This window comes from Camellia sinensis, chromosome 3, assembly GCF_055761805.1.
Source record: "Camellia sinensis isolate YWXY chromosome 3, ASM5576180v1, whole genome shotgun sequence".
In the NCBI taxonomy this organism is placed as follows: Eukaryota; Viridiplantae; Streptophyta; class Magnoliopsida; order Ericales; family Theaceae; genus Camellia; species Camellia sinensis.
The window spans coordinates 99,162,149-99,176,681 of NC_138963.1; positions in this window are offsets into that span (position 1 = coordinate 99,162,149).

Genomic DNA, 14,533 nt, shown 5'->3' on the forward strand with positions numbered 1-14,533 from the left:
TGGTGAAACCAGTTTTCTTATGGTTGTTTAAATTCTAAAACAGTATGTCGTTATTATAGAAAAACATGTTGCTATTATGGAACTAATATAGCGCTATGTTTATATTTTTATGAAATTCAAGTGTTATATATATATTTTTGTTATTTAATTATGTGAATCCGTTGTCCTAAACCGATCCAATCCGTATTTAAATGGATTGGTTCGGATTGGTTCCATGATTTAAACGGATTGGATTGGTTCCAATTTTTTAGGAACCGTAAATAACGGATTGGTCCTGGTTTTATCCCAATCCGCTCCAATCCGGACCATGCTCACCCCTACTTACAGCTTTCCAAGTTAACACTTGGTAACAAAAGAGAGTGCTAACTTAATTACACATTAAGTCCTTGGCTTAAATCTATATGTAATACAATCAAGGAAAATAAGGCAACAAAAGTATGTCTGCCTCTAGCCTCCTAAGCTATGTCCTCAGAGGTGGCATGCTACATGTACCTGAAAATAATGTTCCAATATAGGGTGAGCCACAACCCAGTAGAAATATACTAAACCGAATATGAACAATGCCTAAAATATTAGCAACTGATAAATAGTCAATACTTACACTTCCAATTACATCTTATTACAGTTTCATGACAGTCAAGTCTATGTTACAATTCACTTTCCATTTCTTATTCAACTTTGAGTTTGAAAACAAGGCTCAGTACTCTGGCCAAAACATTTGATGAGATTATGGTTCATCACTATAACACCTTCGAAATTCAAGGTGGATACACATTTTGGTGTTGTACCAATAACACATAGACCACTTCCATACTTCACAAACGATGGTGATATACATTTTAGTGCTATATCCAATCAAACAAACATTTCAATAGATAAGCATATAAGCCATATCACACTACAACAGATAAGCATATGAGCTATATCAACACTTCAACAGATAAGCATATGAGCTATATCAACACTTCAATGGGAGAGCATATGAGCTGCATCCCTGGGTCCATCCCCTATCTTCCCTTAACCATTAACCGGTTTAGAGGTACATCCCCCATCTTCCCCTAAACCGTGGAGTACATCCCCCATCTCCTCCCATATACAAGCAATGCATATAAACACAGAATCATATACATAATCAATCAATACATAAAGTTAATGTATTCTATCAACCGTCTACACATAATGCATATAAACACATTGGTCATATATACACTCAATCAATACATAAAGCTAATGTATTCTACCAACCGTCATACTCTATGACACATCCAATCGATTAATTTTAGTTTGCCTAATCATCATGTATTGTCTACAACAATCAATACTACCCTTCACCGGTAGCCCAGAGCAATTATTTCTAAACAGGAAATAAATGCACAAATGGATAGTATATCCACATTTCAATTAGGTCAGCAATAAGTGATTTAACTACACCCTTTAGTCCCATACGTTCCCAGTTTCAACATTTCCAATTCAATTCCTCATTTCCTTTAATCAATTATATACATTAATTAATTAAAAACAATTAGGGCAAATTACCTTAATTAACAAAACAACTCTAAGGTTCCACTTTCTTCCACAATCCATCATCCAACTCATTCCCCTTTTTACCAAACTTGCATATAGGTTTATTCCAAACAAAACCCCGATTTTTGTAAAATTACACAAAAGGCCCAAACTTTCTCAAATCTACCCAACAACACCCAACATATCAAAATGCTAAAATTTATAGACAAAATCCATAAGAAGGAGTAGGATATCCCTACCTCGAATGATGGGTCCCAACGAAGGAGATGAAGAAACGGAAATGCTCCAAATCCTGAAATTTTCAGATTAAAAGATAGCCTTCGACGATCAACACAACTTTTGTAAAGGCCCAATGTGAGAAAACAACTCCTACTAGATCTATCGTAAGAGAGAAGTTAGGGTTTTAGCGAGAGGAACTCTCAAAATGGCTTTTTTTGGAAAAGTAAGAGAGAGAAAGAAAAGTGAAAAGTGATTTAAAATCACCCAGCGGATAACTCATATACGCATGACCCGCTTGAGCGGAGAATAGAACGCTCGAGCGTCAAGCACAAATATCTGGCACCGCTCGCGCGTAAGTATGACCGCTCGAGCGCCAAGAAACAAAAGCAAAACACATCCGCTCGAGCGTGAAGAACCATTCCGCTCGAGCGCAGATTTTCATCTCCCAGAACTTTTCAGAAAGAGAACCACCCGCTCGAGCGCCAACAATCCCGCTCGAGCACGACTAGCTCGAGTGCAAGAAACTCGCTTGAGCGTAGAAAACACACCTGCAGAAGTTCTGCAGGGCCACGAAATACTAGAAGTGTGTAAACCCCGCTCGAGCTTAATAAGGCCCGCTCGAGCGGACAACCAAAAACCAAACTCCGCTCGAGCGTAGAATGATCCGCTTCAGCGTAACACCAAAATTCAGGGCAACAACACTAGAGACCAAAACTCAATCCACCTGTTCGAAACATGCCCAACACATCCTAAAACTCAAACACTAAGAGTAAATGATAGAAACGAGAATACGACGACAACACAACCACAGAACCGAGTCCGGATTACAGTTAAACAACTAAGGGAAATAACCGGGATCGCTATAACCTCCCCTCCTTAAAGAATTTCGTCTACGAAATTAAGGAGACACCTAAACACAAGGCCAACAGATTTCAGAGCACTCAACACCTGAGCCCCAAGGAAAGAAATTACTTTCATAACAAACCTTCGATTCATGCATACCAAGGAAGAGACTAACCAAGGGAACACGTTCTAAACGACAACACTAGGTACGAAAGCCTTAACAAAACCAAACTTTCCTTGAAGCAATTCACCAACAACCGACTAGCACCCCAAGCTAAGTCACTACTCCACATGCATAATTCCCAACAACATGATCAAAGTAAATCGTTTGCATAAATAAAAATAAAATCATTTTCTGGTTCAAGAGACATTTCTCAAAGATGTTTAAATTTTCAATGTTAACATTCCGAAATAAATCTTGCACTTTCCATGCGAAAACCCAAAAGTTTTGTAAACATTTTTCACAAATACGGTGTTACCCAAAACGCAGAGTCATCCACAATCTATTTGCCCAAAAGATTAATCTGGAATTCTTTAAAATCCTAAAATTAAATCAACTTTTCAACAATGCCCTTAGATGGCCCAAACACTGGGAAAATTTTGTTTTCCATTTCTTTCCAAAACAATACTATCCACAACCAACACAGAATATAACATTTCTATAATGATAGTTAATAGAAATAACAACAGTACTAACAGTACATAAGTCATAAGAAATTCATGGTTTTGCAATTTCATTCCGCCCATACAGCTCAGGACCTGGCCAATATCCAAATGAGAGCACATCTCATCTCAACCATATCCCCTTTAATACACAAATGATACACATTATAATGTTGTATCAATATCAAACCAAACATCATACATACATAATGTATAAAAAGCTAATCATTCACAATGATCAATCAATACATAAATTAGATGTATTATTCCAACCGTCAGGTTCAACGACAAAAATGTTCGATTAGTTTCAGTTTTCCCTAATCAACATACAAAGTCTACAACAAATGAGACTAAACTCAAGGTGACCAATGCCAACCCAAAACCCGATACCGACAAGCTGACTAATCAACTCAATAAACTCCACACTCAGTAATCCACACACTGATGTGCCTCTCAAACCACTAACCCTAACCACGAAGCTCTCTACACAAACCACAAATTTTGGAATCTCACCGGATCTCCTAAAATTGAACTGCATCAACACTGCGTCTAAGGGAATCACCATCCCCCGCCTTGGCTATCTAGCAAGCCTGCTCACTTCCTTGACCGAAGACCGACATGGTCAACCTCAATCACAACAACCCAAACACGAAGGACCACTTTGACCCACGCTATACTCATTACTTTAGAACACGAACTGCTCTTTCTTCAAAGAATGCTGCCAGCATCCACTCACAACCCACACCTAACAATTGATAACCAATCACAATACGAACACTACCCCTATACAACCAAAGGGGTCACCATAGACTCGCTAACTAGCAATGCCCAAAACACGAACCAACATACAGGTACCATTCCCACTAACTCGAGATACAAATCTCACATTCCCTCGAACATTCTTACAGTCTTGCCAACACCACGCAACTCTCGAAACCATCACATCTAACACATTCAACCGTACTAGGAAAAACCTCCTTATTTTGCAAGCCCTCTCACTCCCACACTGAATCCCCAAACCTTTCTTCGCAAAGACCTTACTACAGTGACTCGACTAACGGTTCACACCCAAACTACGGGTTATACACCCAATCAATCCTCACGACAGCACCTCCCGACCTAACCAGTGTTACGGTACAAACCTATCACTTGCAATCAAAGTAAGGAAGTCCAAAAACTTAGGAAACGTCCATAAGCTACTACTCGAGATATAGCACCAGCTGCTCATAACGCACCACTCCCGATGTTAACAGTCACACCCTTATATAGGGACTAACACTCCCTCTATCGAACGACTAATCATAATACATGCCAATTCGGCAACGTTACCTACCACGAAGACACAAGTCTAATCCTAACAAGATTATGCGCTATGCCCTTGCAAAACACCATGTTAATTACATACTATATCTAGTATTAATCTTGCACTTCACATCCTCTCGAGGAGTTCCCGCGATAGTAGACTAACATCACTTTCACACGCGTAAAGTCAATTAGATAACACTAGTGAAATTTCGAACACCGGTAAGTATAACTATTCTCGCCCCTTTGTACTTCTGGTTAAGATACACATCCCTCAGTGATCCTTCTAAATTTGAAAACACGGCTCAACGCCCCTCACTTTCCCCAAACCAAAACACACGCATAAGAATGCATTATTACCAAAAATTTTATGGTCTTACAACAACTTATCACATCAATAAAACTTTAAAGCTACCCAATGCTCCAATCCACCCAATCCCAGGGAAATTAACAAACCAAGCATATATATATATAGATAAACAAACAGTTTAGATGTTTCAAGATTCCCAAGACACATTGGTTACACGCTAGAACCCAATGGCCACAAAACGATAATTCACCAGTTACAAAACGGATTAGTCAAAACAAAACCAACCCTTCGATATTACCACCACTGCCGTCCCTCGTTGGACCGCCAAAATTTGGTCATCCCCAAACACAAGATAACCTATGAGCTTACTAGCCACGGACAAGAACTACTAATGTGCCCCAACTGGCCACATCTGGAACAACTGCGGACTTCCCCAAGTGGGACTTGTGAACTCGACTCTCCTGAGGCCCTCGAGATCTAGCCTGACTGTCCCCCAAGACAGTATTGGTCCTGTCCAGTCGGATAAGGCTGGACCCGACTCGGTTGCAAAACTCCCAAAGAAGTCCCCGGCTGGGTACAGGAACGTTTAAAATGACCGTGCTGCTTACACACCCAGCAAGTCTGAGCTGGTGGGGATCCCAACAACTACCTCCCCACAGTGCGTTCGGTCGGCCCAAAATTTGGCTGACCAAAAGATTCTGGTGGTGCTACTACTGGTCGAACTGCCAAGCCAGCCCCCTTCCTCTGTGGGCAAACCGAAACCTTGTGGCCCAGCAGACCACATCTGAAACAAATGACGCCCCTCTGTTTACTTTCTCCCGAACCCAAATCCGACACTAGAAGGGTAGTTCTAGCCCGACCTCCCTGCTGTGAGTTTAAATCCCTTTGCCTCTTAAAAGGCCTACCAACACCCTGAGTCACTGGAGTCGCTGAGATGGCTTCCTCCCCACTCTGCCCCATTGCTAGCACCGCAGCCTCTACATGGACGGCCGCCTCAACAAGCACCCTATAACTTCTATGCCAAGACCCCGCAGTCCTATCACGGATGTCGTCACGTAGCTTACTCTCAAACTCGAAACAACGCAATTCCTCCGTCTCCACCAATTCTGGAGCAAACCTTGACAGATTAGCAAACCATCTTTCAAACCGCACCAATTCCTCCGTCTCCACAAACTGTTTCCGCAACTCTTCCCGAGTGGAAGGAGGGAAATCACAACTTCCTCGCCTAGGCATCCTAGTAAAAGTAACAAAGATATTAGCACATTCATAATTGTACCGAAACTAGACACTCGCCTCCTAATGCTTGGACAATTGTAATTCACCCCACGTAAGCACATAAACACATAAGCACTTACGAATTTCATTTCCGGATAATGATAGTCCCGAGGCGTTACTAGAGTTCCAGTCAGAAACAACATTGATCAAGTGCCTTTCCAACAGGACTCCCAGAAACCCAAGGATCCAATCAACATCCTAGAAACTAAATCCCATACCCAAATAGTCACATAAACATGTTATCACCTAAGCACATAACATTACATCTAAGTCTCTATCAAGCGAGACAAACCCATTGTGATTCTAATCACTTCCCACGTACCCAAAGCATTCGATCCCGATACGTTCTGATACCAAGTTGTCACGCCCTCAAAATAATAACATTAAACCCATCCATATAGGGACGTGCATTGATACATAAAAGTCCACATTCATCTATTCATCAGAGTATTTCATTACAAAAGTATTACATGTTTACAACAAAAGCAAATGCCCTACGGGCTTACAGCTTTCCAAGTTAACACTTGGTAACAAAAGAGAGTGCTAACTTAATTACACATTAAGTCCTTGGCTTAAATCTATATGTAATACAATCAAGGAAAATAAGGCAACAAAAGTATGTCTGCCTCTAGCCTCCCAAGCTATGTCCTCAGAGGTGGCATGCTACCTGTTCCTAAAAATGATGTTCCCATATAGGGTGAGCCACAGCCCAGTAGAAATATACTAAACCGAATATGAACAATGCCTAAAAGATTAGCAACTGATAGATGGTCAATACTTACACTTCCAATTACATCTTATTACAGTTTCATGACAGTCAAGTCTATGTTACAATTCACTTTCCATTTCTTATTCAACTTTGAGTTTGAAAACAAGGCTCAGTACTCTGGCCAAAACATTTGATGAGATTATGATTCATCACTAGAACACCTTCAAAATTCAAGGTGGATACACATTTTGGTGTTGTACCAATAACACATAAACGATGGTGATATACATTTTAGTGCTATATCAAATCAAACAAACATTTCAATAGATAAGCATATAAGCCATATCACACTACAACAGATAAGCATATGAGCTATATCAACACTTTAACAGATAAGCATATGAGCTATATCAACATTTTAATGGGAGAGCATATGAGCTGCATCCCTGGGTCCATCCCCCATCTTCCCTTAACCATTAACCGGTTTAGAGGTACATCCCCCATCTTCCCCTAAACCGTGGAGTACATCCCCCATCTCCTCCCATACACAAGCACTGCATATAAACACAGAATCATATACATAATCAATCAATACATAAAGTTAATGTATTCTATCAACCGTCTACACATAATGCATATAAACACATTGGTCATATATACACTCAATCAATACATAAAGCTAATGTATTCTACCAACCGTCATACTCTATGACACATCCGATCAATTAGTTTTAGTTTGCCTAATCATCATGCATTGTCTACAACAATCAATACTACCCTCCACCGGTAGCTCAGAGCAATTATTTCTAAACAGGAAATAAATGCACAAATGGATAGTATATCCACATTTCAATTAGGTCAGCAATAAGTGATTTAACTACACCCTTTAGTCCCATACGTTCCCAGTTTCAACATTTCCAATTCAATTCCTCATTTCCTTTAATCAATTATATACATTAATTAATTAAAAACAATTAGGGCAAATTACCTTAATTAACAAAACAACTCTAAGGTTCCACTTTCTTCCACAATCCATCATCCAACTCATTCCCCTTTTTACCAAACTTGCATATAGGTTTATTCCAAACAAAACCCCGATTTTTGTAAAATTACACAAAAGGCCCAAACTTTCTCAAATCTACCCAACAACACCCAACATATCAAAATGCTAAAATTTAAAGACAAAATCCATAAGGAGGAGTAGGATATCCCTACCTCGAATGATGGGTCCCAACGAAGGAGATGAAGAAACAGAAATGCTCCAAATCCCGAAATTTTCAGATTAAAAGATAGCCTTCGACGATCAACACAACTTTTGTAAAGGCCCAATGTGAGAAAACAACTCCTACTAGATCAATCGTAAGAGAGAAGTTAGGGTTTTAGCGAGAGGAACTCTCAAAATGGCTTTTTTTGAAAAAGTAAGAGAGAGAAAGAAAAGTGAAAAGTGATTTAAAATCACCCAGCGGATAACTCATATACGCATGACCCGCTCGAGCGGAGAATAGAACGCTCGAGCGTCAAGCACAAATATCTGGCACCGCTCGCGCGTAAGTATGACCGCTCGAGCGCCAAGAAACAAAAGCAAAACACATCCGCTCGAGCGTGAAGAACCATTCCGCTCGAGCGCAGATTTTCATCTCCCAGAACTTTTCAGAAAGAGAACCACCCGCTCGAGCGCCAACAATCCCGCTCGAGCGCGACTAGCTCGAGCGCAAGAAACCCGCTCGAGCGTAGAAAGCACACCTGCAGAAGTTCTGCAGGGCCACGAAATACTGGAAGTGTGTAAACCCCGCTCGAACGGACAACCAAAAACCAAACTCCGCTCGAGCGTAGAATGATCCGCTCGAGCGTAACACCAAAATTCAGGGCAACAATACTAGAGACCAAAACTCAATCCACCTGTTCGAAACATGCCCAACACATCCTAAAACTCAAACACTAAGAGTAAAGGATAGAAACGAGAATACGACAACAACACAACCACAGAACCGAGTCCGGATTACAGTTAAACAACCAAGGGAAATAACCGGGATCGCTATAACCAGGGCTGTTCATGGTATTTGTGGATAACCTACCAGAATCTATGGTGCCAAAAAGCCTTTTCATTCTATTCAACAACTATGGTGTGGTGAAGGATGTCTTTATCCCGAACAAAAAGAGGAAAGCTACTGGGTCAAGATTATTTGGTTTTGTTAGATATGATTGTCAAATAGCAGCAAAGGTAGCAGTTCAAAAAGCAGATGGAATATTGTATGATGATGAGGTTTTGAACGTGAGGATAGCTGAGTTTGGAAACGAAGTTTAGTATCAAAAGAAAGAAGAGGCTAGAAAAGGTAAGGTTATCCAGATTGAATAAAGGAAGTATGGGAAGCCTACAGCAAGGGGCATTGGTCAGAGATCCTATGCTGATGCAGTACAAGAACTAAGAAAGGACAATCACATGTTAACTATAAGAGCATAGGAAGCTGGAAATAGATGGCGATATGAAAGTTTAGTGGTAAAGCTCAAATTATTCTTTTCTTTCAATGCTTTCAAAGAAGAGTTCAGCAAAAGAGGGATAAATGAGGTGATCATTAGAGATGGTGGAGGCCTGGTAGCATTACTATCATTCAAATCTATGGAACATATGAAGGAATGGAACAAAAGAATAGATAAATGGATATATGAGTGATGTGTATCAATGGAAGAGTGGGAAACAGGAAAAGTCGTTGACTATGAAAGGTGTGTGTAGTTGTCATGTTATGGCATTCCTGTTAATCTATGGAATAATGGAACCTTCAAGGAGATTGGAACAATTTAGGGAGAAGTTGTCCAACATGATGAAGATACTAGTAATTCGAAGTCATTTCAATACGGAAAAGTAAAAATTATCACTAGTAGTAGAGAGCTTATTAACAAAGTGATCATGTTAGAGTGTAATGGAAAGCATTATCCAGTTAGGGTGACTGAAGATTTATCCCCATTAGTATGGTCAAGCTCTGGATCGTGCAGTTATCAGAATAAAGAAGGACTACTTTGCATCTCCGGCAATGGGGACGGCATGAACTCAGGTATCAAAGATGGCAGGGTGAAAGTAGAGAAGGAAGATGGAAGTAGAGCTGATGTGGCACTTACTAATGATGTGGCTAGCATTGTCAAAGACACATTGGAAGGTAGATTACACGTAATGGAAGGCAGGGACAGTAAGGTGTTAGAAGCCACAGTGAGGAAGTCAGATGATGGCTCGGGGAACTCATAGTTGGGGGCTCTGGTAATGATGGTGCTTTGAAGAGTGTGGATAAGTTTTCAAAAAAGGTGGCTGAGCATCTCCACTGTATTGATGACAGTATACACACGGCTGGGTTTATGAAGAGTTTGAGTGGGCCAGAGATTGTTAGGCCTAACATCGATTTAGAAGTAGTGCTACATAGATCCCAAGTTGAAGCTTGTCTTGTTAGGCCAGTTGGGCTTTCACTATCAAACTTGAGTGATTGTGTAGCCCAATCACAGTTCAATGTAGATGGAGCGCAAGTAACTAAGGACGATGGGAAGGGTAGAAAAGCAATGGATAATAGAGAAATTGTTTCTAATAGCAAGGGATTACATGGACAAATGAGAAGAAGAGTTGCAAAAAAGAGTGGCATGCCACTTCCGAAAGGCAGACTACTTCTAAAAAGCTTTAATAGGGGTGCCATTTTTAGAGCAACTGTTATTGTAATCTCAAACTCATTATCGTTTAATAGTGAACCGAGTAGAAGAAGGGAAAGACTGATCAAAGAGGCTAAAGCAACAGTCCAGATGGGGAAATCACTTGGCATAAATTTTGATGGGAAGGAGGATGATGTGATAGAGAAAATTGTTCAGTTAGAAGGCAAGGACTTGGAAAGGATTGATGCTGGTGGAAGAGGAGCTAAAGTCTGAATTACCAATAAAGGGCTTTAGGTGTATTTGTTGTTTCATTAATGAAGATAATGTTATGGAATGTATGTGGTTTAAGAAGACCAGAGAAAATGGGTAAAATTAAGAACTTGATAAAAGAAAGATGAGTGGATGTGGTGTTACTACAAGAAACAAAGAGAAGTAGCATGGATGAAGTGTTTATTAAATCGATTTGACCATTTTGATAAAATGGAGTATATGGGAGTAGATGCTGAAAGCAATGCCGAGGGTTTATTGTGTATTTGGAACTCTGATAGATTTAAGTTAGTAGATTGTTGCGGCTCCAAACATTTTATCCTAATGTTAGGTATTGTTGGATTATCTTTTGATTGCTCTGGGGTCAATGTTTATGCTCCGAATGATGTTAGTAAGAGAAGGCAGCTATGACAATCATTAAGGAGATTGAAACTCTTCTACCTTAATCCATGGTGTATTGGTGGAGATTTTAATGAAATTAGATTTATTAGTGTAATGAAGGGTTGCTCTGGAAAGGAGAGAGGTATGAATGATTTTAGTGATATGATACATCATATGAATCTAGTTGATTTGCCAATGATGGGTAGAAGTTTTACATGGTGCAATGCACAAGATGAGGAGAGATGGAGCAATATAGATAGATTTCTATTGGAGAGCAGATGGATTGAGGAGTATTCTTTCAAGCAATGGGGACTTCCTAGAACAATCTCTGATCATTGTCCAATCTTATTAATAGAGGATGAGAGGAATTGGGGACCAAAATCATTCCGGTTTATTAATGCTTGGCTACTTTATCCTAATTTCAAAACATAAGTGAAGAACTCATGGAATAAAGCAGTTGAACCAAGATGGGCTGGGTATAGATTGATGAGGAAATTTGCAAAACTTAGAGCCAATCTCAAAAGATGGAACTCTGAGGTGTTTGGAAATATGGAAACCTAATTAAAGCAAGCAGAGGAGGATTTACATGAATTGGACTTGGTGGCAAGAGAGAGATCTTTGTCAGAATCAGAAGCAATCAGAATCAGAGAAGTTATAGGGCAGGTGTGTGATCTGAGCAGGAGGAATGAGAGTTTATGGCACCAAAAATCTAGAATGATGTGGGCTAAGTGTGAGGATAAGAATACAATGTTTTTTCACTTGATGGCAAGCTCGAGACAAAAGAGAAATTTACTTGATTAAGTTGTAGAAGATGAGGTGAGGTTGGTGGAGCCAGCTAGCAATTAGTTCATTGGCACTTTGAGAGATTATTTGCTGAAGATTGGTTTTCAAGGCCTAAACTTCTTGGCCCATTTGCAACCATAAATTTTGTTGTGCAGGTTGAATGGTTAGAAGCAAAGTTTTCAAAGCATGAGATGTGGGTTGCTTTACAAGATTGTGATGGAAATAAGGCTCCTAGACCAGATGGGTTTAATCTAGCTTGCATTTAGAAGTGCTAGAAGGTAATAAAGAGAGAAATACTACAATTCATGCATAAGTTTCATTCAAATGGGAAGCTAGTCTCAAGTCTAAATAGCTCTTTTATCATCCTAATACCAAAGAAGGAAAACCCATGTGAGTTAAGTGATTATAGGCCAATCTGCTTAGTCAATTTAGTGTAAAAAGTTTTACCTAAAGTGATCTCTAAAAGACTGAAGAGGGTAATGCCAGCAACCATTAGTGAAGTCCAAACAGCGTTTTTAGGGAAAAGATTCATTCTTGATGGTATTTTGATTGCTAATGAAGTGGAGCATTGGTGGAAAGCTGAAAAGATGAAAGGTATTATTCTTAAATTGGACTTTGAAAAGGCATATGATTTAGTTAATTGGGAGTTCCTTTTGTCAATGATAAAAAATTTTGGTTTCAGGAACAAATGGGTGAGTTGGATTAAAACATGTCTCTCTTTAACTAAAGTTTTTCTCTTGGTCAATGGTTCTCCAACAGCAGAATTCACATCTCAGAGAGGGCTTAGGCAGGGAGATCCATTATAACCACTTTTGTTCAACATAGTTGCTGAAGGACTAAATCCGTTGATTGAAAGAGCAAAAGAGAGGGGGTATATAAAAGGTGCATGTGTGGGGCCTAATGAGTTGAAATTCTCTCATGTGCAATTTGCATGACACCATTATATTTTTTGAGGCAAAAAAGGGAGAAATAGTGAATATTAAGAGAATTTTAAGATGCTTTGAGTCGATGTTCGGATTAAAGATAAATTTCCATAGAAGTGTGATGTGTGGGGTTGGTGTGAGTGATTTGGAGGTTAACTATTTTGCCTTAATTCTTAATTACCACAGTTACAAACTTCCCATCAGTTATCTAGGTCTACATCTTGGGACTAATCCCAATAGGAAAAGTATATAGCAACCAGTTATTGAGTAGTGAAAAAGAAACTAGCTGCATGGAAGAGGAAATTCCTCTCTTTTGCTGGAAGATTAACATTAATAAGGTCAGTTCTCTCAAGTTTGCCATCCTATTTTCTATCAATTTTTAAAATACCTCTAGGTGTGGCTAAGCAGATTGAGAAGATTCATGTAGCATTTCTGTGGGGTAACTCTGAACTCAAGAGGGACGTTCATATGGTGAAATGGGCGGAAATAGCAGTAAACAAAACTTAAGGGGGTCTGGGGGTAAGAAACTTGACAGAAGTCAATGATTGCCTCTTACTTAAATGGTGGTGGAGGTTTGGAGTGGAGGACAAAGCTTTATGGAAACAGATTTTGAGTTGCAAATATGGTGTGGCTCGGGGAAATTGGGTACCTACTATACCAGATTCCAGATCAGTATCCAGATTATGGGTAGATGTTATTCAGCTTGCTGCACAAAGACCAGATTTGGTTGATTATTATTTATCAAACCTTAAGTTAGTTGCAGGTAATGGGGAAGGAATCTAGTTCTGGAAGGATAAATGATTAAACAATTTATGCTTGAAGGAGGAATTTCCAGTTATATAGATTATCTGAGGAGAATGGTAGCACCATCATGCAGGTATATCAAAGGAGAGGCTCATCACATGATTGAAATTTTCTTTTTAGAGGAGCTCTGTTAGCTTAGGAGGATGAGGAGGTTGTAAGGCTACAAGATGTTCTAAGGGATGCACGTAGAGTCTGAGGATTCATGTTTATGGCTGGCTAATCCATCATGTACCTACACGGTAGCTACAACATGGAAGTGGTAGGAGTCTTTGAAAGGTCCTAGTGTTAGAGTTGCTAATGTGCTGTGGAAGAATATTGCCCCACCTAAGGTGAAATTCTATGGATGGTTAGCTTGGAAAAACAGACTTAAAACTTCAACTTTTTTGAAGAGGATTGGTGTGTTGAATATGGAAGCTAGTTCATTGTGCTTATTGTACAAAGCAGAGGAGGAGACAGTAAACCATGTATTACTATTCTATCCTTTGGTATGGAATGTGTGGACTGATATGTTGAAGTGGTGGGATTTGGTTTGGGTGTTACCAAAATCAGTTGAGGTTTTATTGCATTGGCGGGCAAGTTTCAAGTTCAAAAAGGTGGTTCAAACAATGTGGAAAGCTATTCCCTTAGTTGTTATGTGGTCAGTTTGGAAAGTTAGGAATGAGTGCCTTTTTAAAGGAAAGATTGTTGATGGGAATGGATTATCTGAATTGGTGAAAGTGAGGGTAGCACTATGGAGTAAACAAAGTATAAGAGGTTTGCAATATTCAGTGGAGGATATTGTCACCAACCTTGATAGGATCAAAGCTTGATTGTGGTGGTGATGGTTGGTGTGCTGGTGTTTTTGGTTTTTATAATAGTGGGAGTGACTAGAATTTGTGTTTTTTGTTGATTTTCTTGTTTTGC